The sequence below is a fragment of the Pteronotus mesoamericanus genome, unplaced genomic scaffold (assembly GCF_021234165.1).
Source record: "Pteronotus mesoamericanus isolate MK-2021 breed Mesoamerican mustached bat unplaced genomic scaffold, CSHL_Meso_final scaffold_167, whole genome shotgun sequence".
In the NCBI taxonomy this organism is placed as follows: domain Eukaryota; kingdom Metazoa; phylum Chordata; class Mammalia; order Chiroptera; family Mormoopidae; genus Pteronotus; species Pteronotus mesoamericanus.
Window position 1 is genome coordinate 11,459,452 of NW_026555308.1, and position 17,849 is coordinate 11,477,300.

General features: G+C 38.8%; 1 protein-coding gene across 4 annotated transcripts in view; it reads left to right on the forward strand.

Moving 5' to 3' along the window:
• The first annotated feature begins 2,912 nt into the window (after positions 1-2,912).
• Positions 2,913-17,849, forward strand: part of MRTFB (myocardin related transcription factor B) — a 236,227-nt gene continuing 221,290 nt past the window's right edge. For 3 of the 4 annotated variants that reach the window (XM_054589599.1, XM_054589598.1, XM_054589600.1), the window contains exons 1-2: positions 2,913-2,977; positions 11,464-11,527. The gene's annotated coding sequence lies outside the window, so the exon portion shown is untranslated. Of the gene's footprint in view, positions 2,978-10,473; positions 10,558-11,463; positions 11,528-17,849 lie in introns of those variants that run through there. The other variant, XM_054589597.1, reaches the window with a different exon arrangement.

Below are 17,849 nucleotides of genomic sequence, written 5' to 3' on the forward strand. Positions count from 1 at the left end.
TTCTTAGAAGTTTCAGCTTTTTTGGCCAACAACTTAAACATTTTTGGGTGACTTTTCCTATACAAGGGGATCCTTTTATAAAACCAACTACCAGTCTCCCAGGAAACTGAGAAGAGCTTCAGAAGAGTCTAGTCTCTTTCCGCTATCAGGGGGAAGTAGAGGAGTGATTTTCTCCATTCAAGAGCATGTATTGTTTCTAGTATGCTAGAAACTAATTTTATTCCCATGCCTGAGCAGATAAGGTTGCATCCCTCCAAAATGATTTGCAGTTCATATTGAGAGCTGAGGAAAGAATAAAATATCAAAGACATCCCCATGATAATCATAGCTATAATTTACTGAGAACTTAATTGGTGCGAGTCAGTCTAGTACATGCTTCACAAATATTAAATTGGTTAATCGTCCCAACAGCCCATGTATATCCTTATTTTAGATGAGAATATTGAGACATGGTCTATCCAGAGAAAAAGACAGTATCTTAGACTGGAGTCCTGACTTCAGTGGATTTTTAGGTTTTCAGTTTCATGAAGACGTAGATTTTTGGGAGCAGGGAAGAACCTTGTTGGTCACTGAGGTCAAATTGTGTGGTTTTGGTGATAGACTATCTTGGAGTGGAACCCCAGCCCTCCCAATTACCAACTGTGTACCCTTGGTAAGTAATGAGGGTTGGAGTTCCCCTCTTAGTCCCATCTTAGTTCCTTGATTTTCTTAACTTTAAAACAGGTACAATCGTACCTTCCACTTGGTATTGTTGGGAGGACTAAATGAATGTGTAGTACCTGGAGTAGTATTTGACATCTTGCTGCTGCTCATCAGATGTGATTTTCTTTCCTCTCTCACTTCCTCCATTGGGTGGTTTGAGTGATGCTGGTGCATGGAGGGACACCTATGACCTTCAAGAGTGGCATTGTTTCCGGAGGGAGCAGACAGGCTTGGAGGGTAGACAGGCCAACATTTGCTGATATTGATGTAACTTTCAGGTAGGCTGAGTAAGCCTCTGATGCATGGTGAATGGAGAGCTAGGCCCTTGATTTTACAACAGTTTTTTGGCCCAGACCAACTAGCTCATGCTAGCTGAAGGGACTTGAGTGCAAGGCAGTGCTTGGCTCTGAACTCAGACCCAGGTTCAAAATCTGTCTCATTACAGAACCTTAGGCTGGTTTCTTTATCTCCCCAAGTCTCCATTTTCCAATGACTTAACTTGGAAGACTATTGGGAGTGACCTTGAAATGCCCTAAAGAAATGCTAGTCCTTCTTTATTTTATTTTATTAGTATTATGATTATTTAATCCTCACCTGAGGATGTACTTATTGATTTTAGATAGAAAAGGGGGGGGAGAGAGAGAGAGAGAGAGAGAGAGAGAAAGAAAGAAATATCCATTGGTTGCCTTCCATATGCATCCCAACCAGGGATTGAACCTGCATCCTAGCTATGTGCCCTGATTGGTGATTGAACCTACAAACTTTGGGTGCACAGGATGATGTTCCAACCAACTGAGCCACCAACCAGGGCCAGCCCCTCTTCTTTAGAAAAAAAATTACAATAGTCACCCTATATTTCCAGGAAATATGTTTCAAGATCCCCAGTGGATGCCTGACACCTTGGATAGTATTGAACTCTCTATATACCATGTTTTTTCTACATATATATACCTTTGAAAAAAAGGTTACTTGAACACAAGCACTATGATCCTGAGGCAGTTCATGAGATAATGTAGGCAGCTACTAAGTGACTAACAGAAAGGGAGCATGTAAAGCATGGATGCACTGGACAGAGGGATGATTCATGTTCTGGTCGGGACAGAGCGGGAAGACTTGAGATTTCATCACACTACTCAGAACAGCCGCAATTTAAAACTTATGAATTGTTTATTTCTGGAATTTTCCATTTAATATTTTCGGACTGTGGTTGACCACGGGTAACTGAAACTGCAGTGAGCAAAACCTTGAATAAGGGGAAACTACTGTTTATAATGTTAAGATTTTACCCTTAGGAAGAAGTCACATGGTTCTCTGTGCCCCTAATGTGTACATTTTGGTTCTATGTCCTGTGTCCCATAGAACTATGCTACCATCATCAAAACACCACCCGTCTGAAGGGGAGATAGAACAGAATATAATCACATCGTTTTCAGAGCCCTGTAAAGAGTCTGGAACGGCGAGGCCTTAGGAAGGTCGTGTAATGTGGGAGAAGCATCTTCTTGGCAGCAGCTCCAAAACGCCCCAGACGGATTGTAGCAACTAACCACCCAGGAGCGACTCCTCTCACCTTTGAGAACGCTAGGAGGGAAGTAAAGACAGGCGCTGAGACTCATTGCCCTCAGCAGTGAAAGGAGGGACAGGGTAGGGCCTGGGGTGGGGATGGGGGGTTGTCGGGAGCAGGAAAAATAGGGCTTTAACTTAGGAGTCAGACAATCCTGGATGCGAATTCCTAGCTTTGCGATCTGGAGCGAGTGACTTAACCTTGTCAAGCCTCCGTTGCCTTCCCTCTGGAATGGGGAGTATAGTAATATTCATTTTGGGGGGGCTTTTTCGACGACCCGAGGGGAGCTGTAAAAGTACTCAGTGCATAGCATGCACTGCCAGACTAACTGGTGGGGTTATTGTCGATACGGTCAGAGCCTCCGCAAAGGTTCTCAGGTCCAGTGCTCCAGGCGTGCGCATGCGCAAGTTACTAGCCGGCCAGGTGAGAGGGAGGCGACTGTCTCGCACCTGGCTTTTAACCCTTCACGGTCACGGAGGTGGGCGAAATGGACGTACCAAGGGGGGCGCAGAAGCCTGAGCACTACTAGGCCTGACGCTGAAGCTAAGGCTGCTTACAGAGAGCCCGCCAAGCCGATTCCAGGCCGGGGTCCGCAAGCGCCGCGGGAGGGCGGGGGTGCGCCGAGGGGAGAGAAGTCTCGCGAGATCCCGCGAGGAGGCGGTGGTGGTGGCAGCGGCGACGGTGGCGGCGGCAGCAGCAGCGGCGGCTGGGGAGGTGAGCTGCGGGCCTTGATAGAGTCCGTTGTGGGCAGAGGAGAGGGTGAGAGCGGCGCAGACCAAGGGCCAGACAGAGGAGCGGGCCGGGCGGCGGCCCTTGTTGTAGGTGGCCGGCCCAGCTCGTCCCGCGGTTGTAGAGTAGCCACCCGGTCCGCCCCGTCTGGGGACCGCGCGGACGGGGCGGGGCGGCCGGGCCGGGGCCGCCTGGGCCAGTCCCCTTGCAACCAGTCCCTGGGATCCCGGGGGAAGGGGGCCGCCTCAGTTTCCCCGGCAGGAAGCGGTATGGTGCCGAGGACGCGGCGCTGCTGGCCGTGGCAACACCATTTGAGCCTTTACTGTATGCTCAGCACTTGCGCGGTTCCACTCCAGTGTTGCATGGAGAGGTGAAGCGCCCTGCCCAAAATTACACTGCTAGGAAGGGGTGGATTGGGGGTTCAGACGGAGGCACACTGACTCCGGCACCCACACCCGTCCTTACCTCCCATCCTTCTCCCCACCCCCACTTGCAGGGGTTTAAGACTCGAATTCTATTCCTCCGGTCCCCATTGGGCTTCAGAGGGTGTGTCTGGGAGTCCCTCCCCTCCCCAACATTGAATGCAGCGTGGTATATGAATTGTTGGGAGATGGTACTTGGCTTTTGTCAAATTCCCCAAAGGGTCCTTGATCCCGAAATGGTTAATAACTCTTGTTTGGCTCTGTGCGAGAGCAGAAGTGGACTTAAGAGTAGCGGTGTGCCAGGTGTGGGGTGTCAGGTTGAGTGGAATTGGAATATTGGAGCCTCAGGCTTCCTTAGTTAGGGAAAGGAAACTTTTAAGTTTGATTTTTGTTAAGCATGTGATTCCACCCTTTGGAGCAGTGGTGCTCAAACTTGACAGAACTGAGGCCCTTTCCATTTGCAGCAAATGTTTATGAAGCACCCCCTTTTACTGCCCTGAAATAAAATTTATCATGAAATATGTACACATAGTCAGTACGATGCTCCAGTTTAAATGCAAGGGAGAACTAAATAGAGAACAATGTATGACGTGCATTGTAGCACATACTGTGGTGGAAGAGAGCACATGCCTGGGTGCTTGCACCTGCTTCAAATGGATACACTTGGATTATAGAGCGATAAAAATATTAGGAGGTATTTTCAACAAGAAAAAGAAGGGCCAGAGATATAGATGAACACTGTGAGTGTGTATGTGCGGGGGATACACCTAAGTTTTGGGATAATCTGTTTATGATGATAAATAAACAGCTTACATTAAATTTGAGATAAAATGCTAAGATGCCAAGATAAATTACAGACTATCTCAATCAACACATAAATAATATTAATATAACCCCTCCGTGGATGCCATATTTTCAAATTACATTGTATAACAACTTTGGTGTCACAAGCTTTGAGATACTGCCACTTATTGATGATAATGAATAAAATAACAAGATTGAGATTTAAGGATTCAGTGCTGGTATCTCAGTTACTGGTTTAGATATGCTCAGTCTTACGACATTTCAATTATATGTTGAGTTAACAGTATGTGACGTGGGGAAAATGGTCACTAATTTTCAAACATTAGTTATTTTATCTCAACATTCCTCACATTAGCTATATTCTTGTAAATTACTGTGGGTTTCCCATAATATCTTATAAAAACTTTTTAGTGTTATGCCCTAAAGTAATGCCACTTTATAGTGATTAATCTGACTGGATATGTAAAAGATTCTCAGGACCAAGATGAATCTTCATCATATGGGTCCGTCCCACGCATCTTGTGAAGTCTACCATTCTGGCCAACAAATGCTAAATGCCAGTGGTGGCTCCAGTCACTTTGATAAGTAAATATGTCTCTTAGGGGACAGTACCAGCCCCCTTGAGGCCTTCTCTAATGAATAGCCTCCATTGCCTTTTCAATTATTAGAGAAAAGGGGGCAGAATTTAACTGACACAACAATTTTTATTGGGAACCCCCCCCCCCATTTTAACATACCAAAAAAATCAGGCCCTTGGCTACTGACACTTTCATTGGTTAATCTCAGGTGGGAGGCAAGGTTAGTACCTATGTCCTTCTGAAAAATTTGCTTTGTTTAATGGAAATTGTTAGAAATTGAGCAGAGTGGAGGGATAGGGAGGGAGGGTTGGAGGGTGGGAAGAGAAGAGAAGAGAAAGACCTCATGGACACGGACAACAGCGCGGTGATTGTGGGGGGAAGGCGGTGAGTGGAGGTGGTAGAGGATATAGGGGGAATAAATGATAATGGAAAAAAATACAATACAAAATAGTGTAAAAAATTAAATTATATATACACACACAAAGAAATGTTGACAACTAAATTCTTGAATCAATGAGCAGTTTGAGAGTAAAATGGAGTTGGGAAGTGACAGCAATAATGTATAAATAACTAAAAAGTCCTGAATTAAAATACAAATCAGTACTGTATAACCACTTTTTAAATAACTTCTATTCCTACATAATAATATCCATATTAGAGAATTTTAAAAAATGTAGATGTATACCCAGGTGAAAATTAAAACGACCTAATATCACATATGCCCTCAGTCCTTCCTGTATGATTCATTTGAAATTGTCTTTTCATGTGAAACTCAGACATGCAGTTAAGGGGGAAATGCAAATTGAGTTAAGAAAGTTCAACTCAGACTATTATAGAGCTACAGTGTAACATAAATATCTTCAAGTCTTGTTAAATCTACAAAGCAAGTTTATTTTTCCTTTTTGTTGAATGGATAAATTCCTTCTTGCTGTAAGATGTTTATTTTTCATTGGTTGTTACTTTTGAAAAGTGCTATGGAAACAAACATGTAAGTAAATACTTATCAAAATAGATACATTTTGAATTGACTAGAGAGATACGTCAAATACTTTTGGATTTGAAAATTATCCAAATTGAGAGTAATTAATTTTTATTACTTTGAAAAAACAGTATCACATTCCAGGATAAAAAGAGGTCACTCCCTTTTTTTCCCCTTACTTAAAAAAATAATGCTGCTACTTTTTATATTCATCTGTACAAAACTGAACCAAATTATATGATTTGCAATGATATGGCAACTGTTCCAGTTTTTAGGTGTTGGGGGTTACATTGTTGAATGGACAGAAGTCCACACCTATATGGATGAAAATGAGTAATTTATTATGCACATTCCTCTGAGATTTATAGTTAAGCGACTTCATTGATTTTTTTAAAAAATATTTATTTATTTCTATAGAAAAGGGAAGGGCGGGAGAAATAGAGGGAGAGAAACATCAATGTGGGGTTGCCTCTCACACACCCCTAACTGGGGACCTGGCTGGCGACCCAGGCAGGTGCCCTGATTGGGAATTGAACCGGTGACCCTTTGGTTTGCAGGCCAGCACTCAATCCAGTGAGCCACACCAGCCAGGAATTTCATTGATTTTTTTGTAAAGATGCATATCTAAGATGGAATGGTATCTTAAAATTGGCATGGTTTAATCAGCAACTTTTCTTAACAGTATATAAAACAGTAGTGTATCTGAAAATTGATGGCGTCTTAGATTCAGTGAAATAGGGAATATATATAAATGTTAGCACATTGATTAATTTTTTTAAACTTTTAAAAAAAATTTATTTTCAGAGAGAGAGAGGAAGGGAGGGGGAAGGAGAGGGAGAGAAACATTGATGAGCTAGAGAAACATCGATGAGTTGCCTCTCAAAGTCCCCCAGCTGGGGACCTGGCCCACAACCCAGACGTGTGAGCTGACTGGAATCAAGCTGCCCATCTTTTGGTTTTCAGGCTGGCGTGTGACCCACTGAGCCATACCAGTTGAGGGCAGATTAATTTGTAACACCAAAAACTTTATCCAAGGGATGACTTGCAAAATGAAGATATACAACATGCCTAGCTTCTTCCAGCTAAACCAGAATTCTTTACTCAGAAGCATCCTGTAAAAATTATTCCCATATAGGACAAATGGAGAATCAGTATTTGTAAATATAAGGAGCAGACTGGTGATTTTCATGTCAAGCACATGGTATGGTTAATGTATTTGAAGTAGAGTTAATCAGATAGTACAACCAGGCAGATGTATGGATGAATATTATTGGTTTTTATCATTCTGGAAGACTCATAGTTTCACTTCATAAATTAAAGTTTCCTCAAATGGGACATCCTTACATTGGATTTCAATAATTCATAATTGCTGTTTTAATAAGAAATATGCTTGAAAATATATTTACTGTGTGTTAGTTACAGAATTTATATGGGAGGCTACATGGTTATCTATTAGCCACAAATAGATAAAAGTCCTGTGTAAGGACTTTTTCTGTATGATATTTAGGGCAGATTTCATAGAAAACTCAACCATGTGAAGACTGCCTACCTTCTTCTCCAGGTGGACTTTAACTCTTTTTCTCAAAGTGTGGTCTCTGAACCAGCAGCATCCTGGAGCTTGGCAGAAATGCAGACTCGGGGGTCCATCCCAGACCTACTGGACCACAATCTGTATTTTAATATGATCCTCTTCCAAGTGATGCAAGTGAATGTATGGGAAGCACTGGATGAGAGTATTGGCTCTCAAACTTGAGTGTGTATCATAGGAATTGCTACCTAATACTCCTAGAGTTTCTTCAGAGAATTTACATTTCAACAGATTTTCAGGTGATGCTGATGCTGCTGGTACAGGACCATACTTTGAGAAGCATTAAATTAAATCATTGCAAATAATTGTAGTCATCTGCTTTAGCTTTGTTGAAGGAAAAAAAATGACATTTTCTGTTATAATTTTCATTGATGTTAACACTAATACTGCTTTTCAATATCTAATTTCAGAGAAAAATCTCTAAATGCTTGTTGGATTTTTGACTCTGATTTATGGGTAGTTCTCTTTTTCTATGAGTTATACTTTTAACACTTTAAAATTATTTTTTATAAATAAAATGTTTGTATTGTTTAAATATAAAAACAGCAATATTTTTGAGGAGTCTAACAGTGCTCTTGGTCTAATCTGTCCCCCTCTCCCCCCAGGAAACCTCTTTTGTTTCCTATTGAAATCTGTTGTGTCTTTGTGTAGACAGAAGCAAATACCACTATACTATGTATATACTTTCTCCTTTTTATATGAAATATAGCATACTACGTAAGTTATTCTGCCACTTGCATTTTTTAGTTAATATATCTTTGGGATAGTTTCATATAAGTTTATGGAAAGCAAGCATGTATGCCTGTGCTGTAGTTTATTGAACTAGCTCCCACTGATGCATACTTGAGTTTTTCCGTCCCCTACTATTGTAGACAGCCTCGCATGAATAACATTGTACACATATCGTTCTGTATGTGTGAGGTGTATGTGGGATATCTTCCCAGAAGTGGGATTGCTGGGTCAGTGAGCGATGCAATTATACTTTTGATAAAGACTGCTCTCCTTCAGGGTTGTACCATTTTGAACCCCCACAGATAATGCATCAGAGGACCTGTTTCTCTACAACCTTTCCATAGGCTGCATTTACCAACCTTTGGATTTATATCAATTTGATAGGTGAGAAATGATAACTTGGCATAGTTTTCATGTGCATTACTTTGATTATAAATGAAGCTGAATATCTTTATATATATACTTAAATGCTGTTTCTAATTCTTTTTCTATGAAGTATTTCTTCCTGCCTTTTGTACATTTTTCTTTTGGGTTGCTTTGTTTCTAATCAATTTCTACTTGTAAATTAGATTAGCCCCTTGTGATGTGAGTTTCAGTTACCACCAGTTGTCTTTTTTTTTTTTTAAACTTTCATGTATTTTGGTATAGAGAAAGCTTAAAAGTTGTATCTTTAAATTTTAGGTAATTATTAATCTTTTATGGTGTCTGGGTTGAATCACAGAAAGGCCGCCAAGAATTTGGAATTGACCCCTGTTTTCTTTTAGCACGTTTATGGTTTCATTTTCAAGTTAAATCTCTGACCCCTGTAGAATTTATTCTGATGTTCAGGGATGATATATAGATTCAGTTTTGTTTCGTTCCGTGTGACTACCAGTTATCTTACCTGTTTATTTCAGAATATAGCACACCTTTATTGTATTCTGAACTTCCTGATGTATTGGGGTACACCTGTCAACTTTCTGTTATAGTCCATTAGTCTTTCTATTCATACACCAGTATATATTACTGGTTTTATAAAATATTTTAATATCTTGTAAAACTAGTTTCCCCTGTTGCCCTTCAATTTCCTGGCAATTCTTGCTTGTTTATTTTTCCATGTGAACTTTAGAATCATTTTGTCTTGTTCCAGGGGTGGGGGGCGGGGAGGGAGAAACCCTTTAAAAAAAATGGAGATCATGTTAAATTTATAAACTAACATAGGGAGAATTGATGTTTTTCTGGTGTTGAATTTTCCTATCCAAGAGTATTGTATTTTTTTATTTGTTTAATTTTACTCTAGAATCCTTCTGAAATTTTTAAAGCTTTTCTCATACATGTTTTGCCCCTTTCTTTGTTTAAAGATTTCATTTATTTTTTTAGAGAGAGGGGAAGGGAGGGAGAAAGAGGGTGAGAGAAACATCTATCAGTTTGCCTCTTGCACACCCCCAACTGGGGACCTGACCTATAACCCAGGCATGTGCCCTGACTGGGACTCAAACTGGTGACCTTTTGGTTTGTGGACAACACCCTACCCAGTGGGCCACACCAGTTAGGGCAGTTTTGCCCATTTCTTGTTAAATTGATCTTAAGTATTTTATCTTTTTGTCGCCTTTGTAAGTACAATCTTCTCTTTATCTTTTCTAAGTGGTTTTGACTGTGTAAATAAAGGCTGTTTATTTCTGTATAAGTACAGAAATTGATAGACTCAGAAATTATAAGTCATTTTTAACAGGCTTTAAATTCTTCAAAATCCCTTATACATTTTTGCCTAAGAGAAAGACTTAGGAGTTAAACTTGCAGTTTAATTTTATGTCTGCATTTATTAGCTCTGTGAACATCACGGAATCTATTTGTCTTCTCCCAGCCTCAGTTTCCTAATCTATAAAAGGAGCAATTCTTTCTTTACTAGAAAGTTGAGAGTGTTAAAAATGAATGTGTAAAGCTCATGATGTAATGACACTTCCACCATCACCGCTAATGCCAACATGGGTTGAGGTTGCTGTTCTTTTTTTTTCCCCCCTATTTTTACCCCTTTCACTTTTAAAAGGGGAAAAAAGAAACTACTGGGGGGAAAACAGTAAAAAGATATTAGAATTGAAATTAAAACAAATACAAGGTATTAAAATTGAAGTTGTTCAGTTTGAGCAGGAAAATAACATACCTGAGAACAGAGAACAGACCAGACCAGCATTTGTCTCCTGCATTCTGTCCTTACTACTTACTGCCCTCTTGGATGTGTGTTGACAATAAGGCTACCCAGATGTCCTGTGTTTCCTATCATAAATGTTCTGTTATCCAGCGCTACCAGTTCAGATACATGCTGCCCCATACCCAGTGAAAAAACAGTATCTGTCTCCTTAAGTAACTCATCTGTCCTATATAGTGTGACCCTTGATTGACTGGTAGCTGTGAGGAGACAAACTGGTCCATTCTGTCCACCCAAGAATGCACAGCAAAATACCTGGCAGGAAACAGGCTCTCAGGTTTGTTAAATAAATGAATAATAATTTACTTTGATTTTTTTTATTTTTTAAAAGATTTTGTTTATTTTTCGAGAGGGGAAGGGAGGGAGAAAGAAAGGGAGAGAAACATCAATTTGTGGTTTCCTCTCACATGCCCCCTACTGGGGACCTGGTCTGCAACCCAGGCATGTGCCCTGACAGGGAATTGAACCAGGGACCCTGTGGTTGATAGGGTGCTGCTCAATCCACTGAGCCACACCACCCAGGGCTGATCTTTCTTTAGTCTTATATGATGTGTCTGGGTACCTCTTATGTCTCTCCCAGCACCCTGTAAGTCTCTTGACAACAAGATTATGCCATTTCTCAATAATACAATAATGGTGGTGGTAGAAGTTGTGAGAGGCAAACATTTATTATTATATAAAAGCATATAATAATAAAAGCAATAATTAACACTTATTGAACATTTATTACATTCCAGGAACTCAAAAAGTCCCGATGTGGATTATATCTCACAATCCTCAACATTCTGTGAGTTGCGTACTGTTGTTATACATAGAGGAAAACGAGGCACACAGAGGCTTGGGGACTTGCTCAGGATAACAAAAGCTAGAAAGTGGCAGAGCTGGGATTCAAATGCAGATGTTCTGAGTCTAACACCCCAACTGTTCACCTGCTTCAGTACTTTAAGCCTATTTAATGGATGTAGTCATTTATACAGGTTTTTGAGAAATTTAGGAAGAGTTATTTAATTACACTTGCAACTCTCACTTTCCTTCCCAACTATCCCATTTTAGTGACTTCTATTTTGTTCTTTCCTATTAATCTCAGACTTCATGTTCTCTAGGAGGCTTTATTTGACCACCCTTCCTGGCATATAAGTAGGTGTTCAGTAAAAAGTAATTTTCACTTTTTTTCCTCCTCTAGGTTCACAATAAAGGTGCTAATAAAGAGAATGTAAGACGAGAAAATAATTAAATATTTGACCGAGGTAAGCTTTTTATGATTTAATTTTTTAAAAAACTTCTCTGTTTTTATTATTGTGTTTAATTCCTCTCCACAGCCTGCTTTCTTTAGGTGTAAGAGGGAGATTGTTTTAGGAGTGTTTAAGTTCATGGAGCATGGGGTACTTAAGGTGGATGCCAGAAATGTGGGCTATTTAAATAAGATCATTTATTTTCCCTTATCTCCTTGTTCTAGAGCATGCTACTGAGAAGATCTAGTAGGTAGAAACCCATAAGCTGTTTGGTGAATGAATGAATGAATATGTATATATAAAATTCAGTGAAAACTTTGTTTTTTAAAATAGGGAGTTGAAAGACTTGGAGTCACTTCTGGTGACATAGCAACACTTCTTTTTCTTAAATGAAAATTTGGTGTACAGGATGATGCTCCAGGGTACACACAAACCATTTTTGAAGGAGTAAATGATTGGTGTATATTGTCATTAAGTTTGAATTAAAATGTAAAAGAGAGGTACCTCTTCTCTTTTGAGAAGAGCATCGTCCTGTACCCCAGAAGGTTGCAGGTTTGATTCCTGGTCATGGCACATACAGGAGGCAGCTGGGGAGGCATCCTATCGATGTTTGTTTCTCACACTGATGCTTCTCTTTCACTTTTCACTCTCTCCGTTACTCCTTCTCTTTCCCTCCCTTTCCTTCCTTCTCTCTCCTCCTACCCCTTCCTCTCTCTTTCTCTAAAGTCAGTGAACATATCCTCATGTGAGGATAAAGATTAAAATAAATTTAATTTCTTATAGATTATTTTGTTCATTAGATTCCTCTTATAGGTGAGATCATATGGTATTAGTCTTTCACCAACTGCCTTATTTCACTTAGCAGCATAGTCTCTAGTTCCATCCATGCTGTCACAAAAGGTCGGAGTTCTTTCTTTCTGCTGCATAGTATTCCATTGTGTAAATGTACCATAGTAAACTAACAGACAGAATAGAACCACAAGGCATAGAAACATGGAACAGACTGACAGCTACCAGAGGGGAGGGGAAAGGAGGATAAAGGTAGAAAGAAGGGGAAGGGATTAAAGAGCATGTATGAATTATTCATGAACATGGACAACAGTGTGGGAATTGACTATGGGAGTAGGGACTGGGATGGGTGGAGGGGGGCAAAGTGGGAAAATTGGGACAACTGTAATAGAATAACAGTAAAAAAATTTTTTTTTAAATTCTTGGAGATTAAAACTAGCACCTGTGATTTTTAAATGCATGTAAATATAGATGTATCTAATTACGGCGACACTTGCTACCCTAACATTTTGTAATGTTTTTGTTTGGACTATTGATTTGGACTATGTCTCATTTCTTTTCAGATTTACATATATTCATGTGCTTTAAATATGCTTTTTCATTTGTTTTCATCGTTGCTCTTAAGGGCAAGATAGTATCTAAACTAGGTAAAATACTAGATCTTATTAAGCAATCCTGTATGTTTCCTGTTATAAACATGGGAGTATTTTTCAGTTATGTTATATGAGGACAAGGATAAAGTGAATGCCCCAAAATGATTTGTAGTTATAATGGAGAGAAGTTGAGTTGTATTTTAATTGTGGGACTTGACATTTATAAAAATAAAAGTAGAGATATGGATTATCAGACATTGAGAATTTATAAATCTTTGTCCCATACCCTGCCTATTACGCTTTTCTGACTGCTACCCCAGTTTTTTACAGCCAAAATAAACAGAGAAGATGGAAAAATTATCTAATACATTTTAGCAGTGTTGTGGACTCTTGCCTCATACATTTTGTTTCCACTGGAATATGGGATTTTAAAAAGGGAGTACATGAGCTAGTTTTAACTAGTATTTCAGCACCAGTTATTTGCATGTAAAAATTTAAAAACTGATTTATAATCCTCTAGCAATTTTTATTTGTATTTTAATTTGCTTAGCAACTCCTTCCTTTAAAAATGTTGTAGTTCAGAGTTATATGTAGGCAGAGTTAAAATTACTGAATCTTTGTTAGTTGAGTCTAAATTAATGAGATTTCCTAGACTTCCTCTGATATTGGGGCTAATGGCATAATGTTATATTTGCTTCCTAAAATAACCAAAGTTTTGGGTTCTTGAATCTCTTTTCTGTGGCTGTATAGGAATTTGTTTATGGTAGCCTTCATTTCAGTGATAAGTTAATTTCTTTAAACCCTACTTTAAAATCCTAATTCCAAAAATACTCCTGGCGAGTGAGGAATTACTAGTAGTAGTAGTTAAACTGAAGTCTCAACTAAAATTAAAACTTTATCATGTATTTTCCTGTTAGCTGAATTTGTAAAAATTTTTGTACTATATTAAAACAGATTTTAAGACATTGCTACATACTTAATAGGCTGGATTTTGTGCATTTCTAACAGTTCTTCCTATTTCACACATCAAGCTTAAAGCTTAGACTGGCACTGTAAGTGGTTATTTGATTGGAAAGTTGGAAAGAAGAGAGGTTCTGCTTTCATACACAGAATTTGTGGTAGGAGAATATTTAGATGAAACTCATGGTTAGGGTGTGAGTATAGAACTGGAGTAGGAAGGAAAACAATTCTAAGTGCTCTATATAATGGATAATATACCCCTAGCGAAGCCAACAGTGGGCTTCTATAGTATGTATAATTGAGTTGGTCTCTCACAGAGGTCTTATTAAGTCAGAATCTTAAGGGTAGGGTTTTAGAAAAAACGAGATGGAGAACAGTAACTTCGGGCCACAAATTCCATAAAGAGTTCAGTGCTTAGTGAAACTCTCTAGTGGGTATCTCCAGCCCCTGACTGTCTCATCCTACTTGAGAAATAGTTTTCCTTTCCAACCCTGGAAGCTTTGCCTAGTGTTGTGGCATGATAGAAATGTGTGTGGAGTTGGGCAGAGGAAGTCTGACTCTGCCTATTACTGCAGTTTAGATGCTCTCTCTTTAAATAGACTTCCAGCACAGGAGTATGGCTGAACACCATCATTTCCTCCCAATCATGGCAGTGTAAGGACAGATCTGGGAATTGCACATAAATTTTTCCTTCATGCCAGTTTGTTCAGAGAGGACACCTAGTTCATGGTGAGGGTTGTGTTGGTGTAGATTAAACCCAATAAGTTTTGTTTTAAATAAATTTCAGCCTATTCTAATATAATAGTTTTTCAGTCTGAATGTTCTAGCAGCCATTACTCAAACATTAATTGCTGTCAGTGAGAAAAGTTATCCTCCTACATTTTTTCTGGAGTGCTTGAAACCATTCCACTTCCTTTTTTTTTCCCCACCTTAAGAACTGATTACTGACACCTGGGAATTATAATCAGGTCGCATCAATCTTTATGGAAAGGTTACCAATTATTGCACTGAATAATATGCATTTTCTGTAATAGTAAGTGTTTCTCTTGGTGTGTCTCTCTCAGTTCAGCACCTTTAAATATCTCTCAGGTGAATGAATGCTTTGTGTCATGCCCTGATTAAACACATTTAAAAACACTTTCTAGATGGTTTTCCTACCTTCTGTTCTGTGGGAAGGGGGATAACTTATTTAATGTGAAATCTTCATAGGATCTCTTGGTTGTTTAGATATCCTTAGGGTAAAAGAAGGATGGCAGATGTCAGTTACTTATATAATGATTTAACCTCTGAAATGAGTATGTGCTTTGAAGATTTGAGAGCAGTGGGGATTTTTATGGTGGGGCGTACAAGTTGAACATTGGGCTCTACTGTTTGTATGCATTTCCTCATTTTGTTCTCACATCACTGAGAGGACAGATATAATCTCTCAACAGAAGACCACAGTTATAAAATTTGTCCCTGGACACGCAGCTTAGGTAGCTTTAAAAAACAATGACTTGAATCCAGATCTCTCTGGCTCCAAAGTCGATGTTCTCTTCTTATGTACATTGACAGGGAAAGGGGATCTCACAGTTGTTAGAATGTTTTCATTATTTTAGATAATTGAAGCTGGATGGAATGAAGACAAAGCTGCTTTGTCACTGTCATCACCATCGTACATACCATCCTCTATTTCTAAGTTCTTCAGCATCAACTGATGAAGTTTAGGAGCCTGCCAGGGTGTCTGGCTCACTGTGTCCAATACAACATAGGCTTGTTTAATTTAACAGTGCTCTGAGATGAAAGGTTCATGACGGCCAAGTACAAACAGACCTTCTGTGGGATGTTAATTCTGTTATAGGAGAGAAAGCTTGTTTTCCCTTGCTCTTTGCTCATAAAGAGGCTGGCACATTTTCTCATGAGTTAATAAGGATTTTGACTTGTTTATATCTGTGTAATCGAAGGGAAGTAAACAGTCCTGATAAACATTTTTCTTTGTGCAATCTTTGGTTAATTCCATTTCTTACCTGCCAGGGAATTGCAAATTGTATTCTCTTTCTGTTATTTTCTCTTTTTACTTTGCATTTGATGTTGTGGTTGGTTGTTGTAGGGAATTAGTGGCTGGAAAAGAAATTATTTCCTCTCTTGAACAGATTGTGTGTTTTTTACATGAGGTTATTCTGTAGTAGGCAGAGTGATATAGCTGGACCACTGTACAGAGTTGTCACTATATAATTTTGTTCAGTCATTTTTTTAAATGACAGGTGTATTGAGATATAATTCACATATCATAACGTTCACTCATTTAAAGAATACAATTCAGTGGATTTTAGTATATTCAGAGTTATGCACTGGCCCCAATTGTCTATTTGCAGGACATTTTCATCGCCCTAAAAAGAAACCTCGTACCCATAAGCAATCACTCTCCATTCTTACCTCTCTCCAGCCCTTGGAAGCCACTTTCTGTGTCTATGGATTTGTCTGTTCTGGACGTGTCATATAAATGGAGTCACACAATATGCAGCTTTTTGTCTCTGGCTTATTTGTTTGTCTCTGGCTTATTTTACTTACCATGTTTTTGAGGTTCATACGTGTTGTAGCATGTATCAGAATTTGTTTCTTTTTGTTGCTGAATAAAATTGGGTTGGCAAAAAAGTCCGTTTAGTGTTTTCTTTAAAATAAAAGACACACTTTTCATTTTCATCAAAAGACTTACTGATTTGGATATTTTGAGTATGTTGGCTATCTCCCGCAATTGGCTTCTAGTGGGCAGAGGCCAGGGGTGCTGCTTTTCCAGTGCAGGAGACAGCCCCACAGGAAAGAATTATTTGGCTAAAATGTCAGTAGTACCAAGAAACTTCACAAACCACTTTTGACACATTTGATCAGTCACAGCACCTTCTTCATACACTGCACAGATCTTTTTTTGCATTTCTGTTGCGTTTTTACCTTTCTTGAAATAATAAAGCATAATATGCTGGAAATGTTTCATACAAGTTTGGGGAAGGACAGATGTTTTCATTTCTCTTAGATATATACCTAGGAGTAGAATTGCTAGGTCTTATGATAACTCTATGTTTAACTTTTTAAGAAACTGCCAAAATGTTCTCCAGAGTGGCTGCATCATTTTACATTTCCTGTGGCAGTGTTGGAGGATTACAGTTTTTTCATATCCTTACCAACACTCTTTATTTTCTGGGTTTTTGTTTGTTTTTTTATAGTAGTCATCCCAATGGGTATGTAAAGTTGTATCTTATTCTGGTTTTGATTTGTATTTCCCTATTGACTAATGATATTGAGCATTTTTCCATGTGCTTATTGGCCACTTACAGTAAAGACAGAGAAATAACTGTTCAAATTCTCTTTTTATTAAAAAAATGTTTTTGTTGCATTGTAATAGTTCTTCATTCTGGATATACACATGTGCACACACTTTCTTACCAGATGTAGGAATTGTCAAATTTTCCTTTCATTTTGTGGATTGTCTTTTCACTTTCTTAATGTTGTTCTTTGAAGCAAAATTTTAAAAATTAAAAAATTAAAAAATTTTAATTTTGATGAAGTCCAATTTATCTATTCTTCTTTGGTTGCTTGTACAGTCTTCTCTCTGTCTGAAATAGACATCTCCTATTTATTTATCTATTTATTTATTTAAATCCTCACCCAAGGATATGTTTATTGATTTTAGAGAGAGGAAAGGGAGGAGAAAGAGAAAGACAAACATCGATGTGAGAGAGAAACATCAATTAGTTGCCTCCCATAAGCCCTGCCCGGGGATCAAACCCACAACCTTTTTAGTGTAACCAACTGAGTAACCCAGCCAGGACTAGTCATCTCCCATTTAAAAAATTGGTGCAAAATTGAATGGTCAGCTAGTTAACTGTGTAGTGGGTTAGAGGTACTAAATATCTTTTGTGTTTTCATATATTCTCATCTAATTCAATGTGAGAAGACCAAGATTCCTAATCTAATACCCAGTGTACCTCTTTTTTTTTTTTTAATTAAAAAGATGTCTT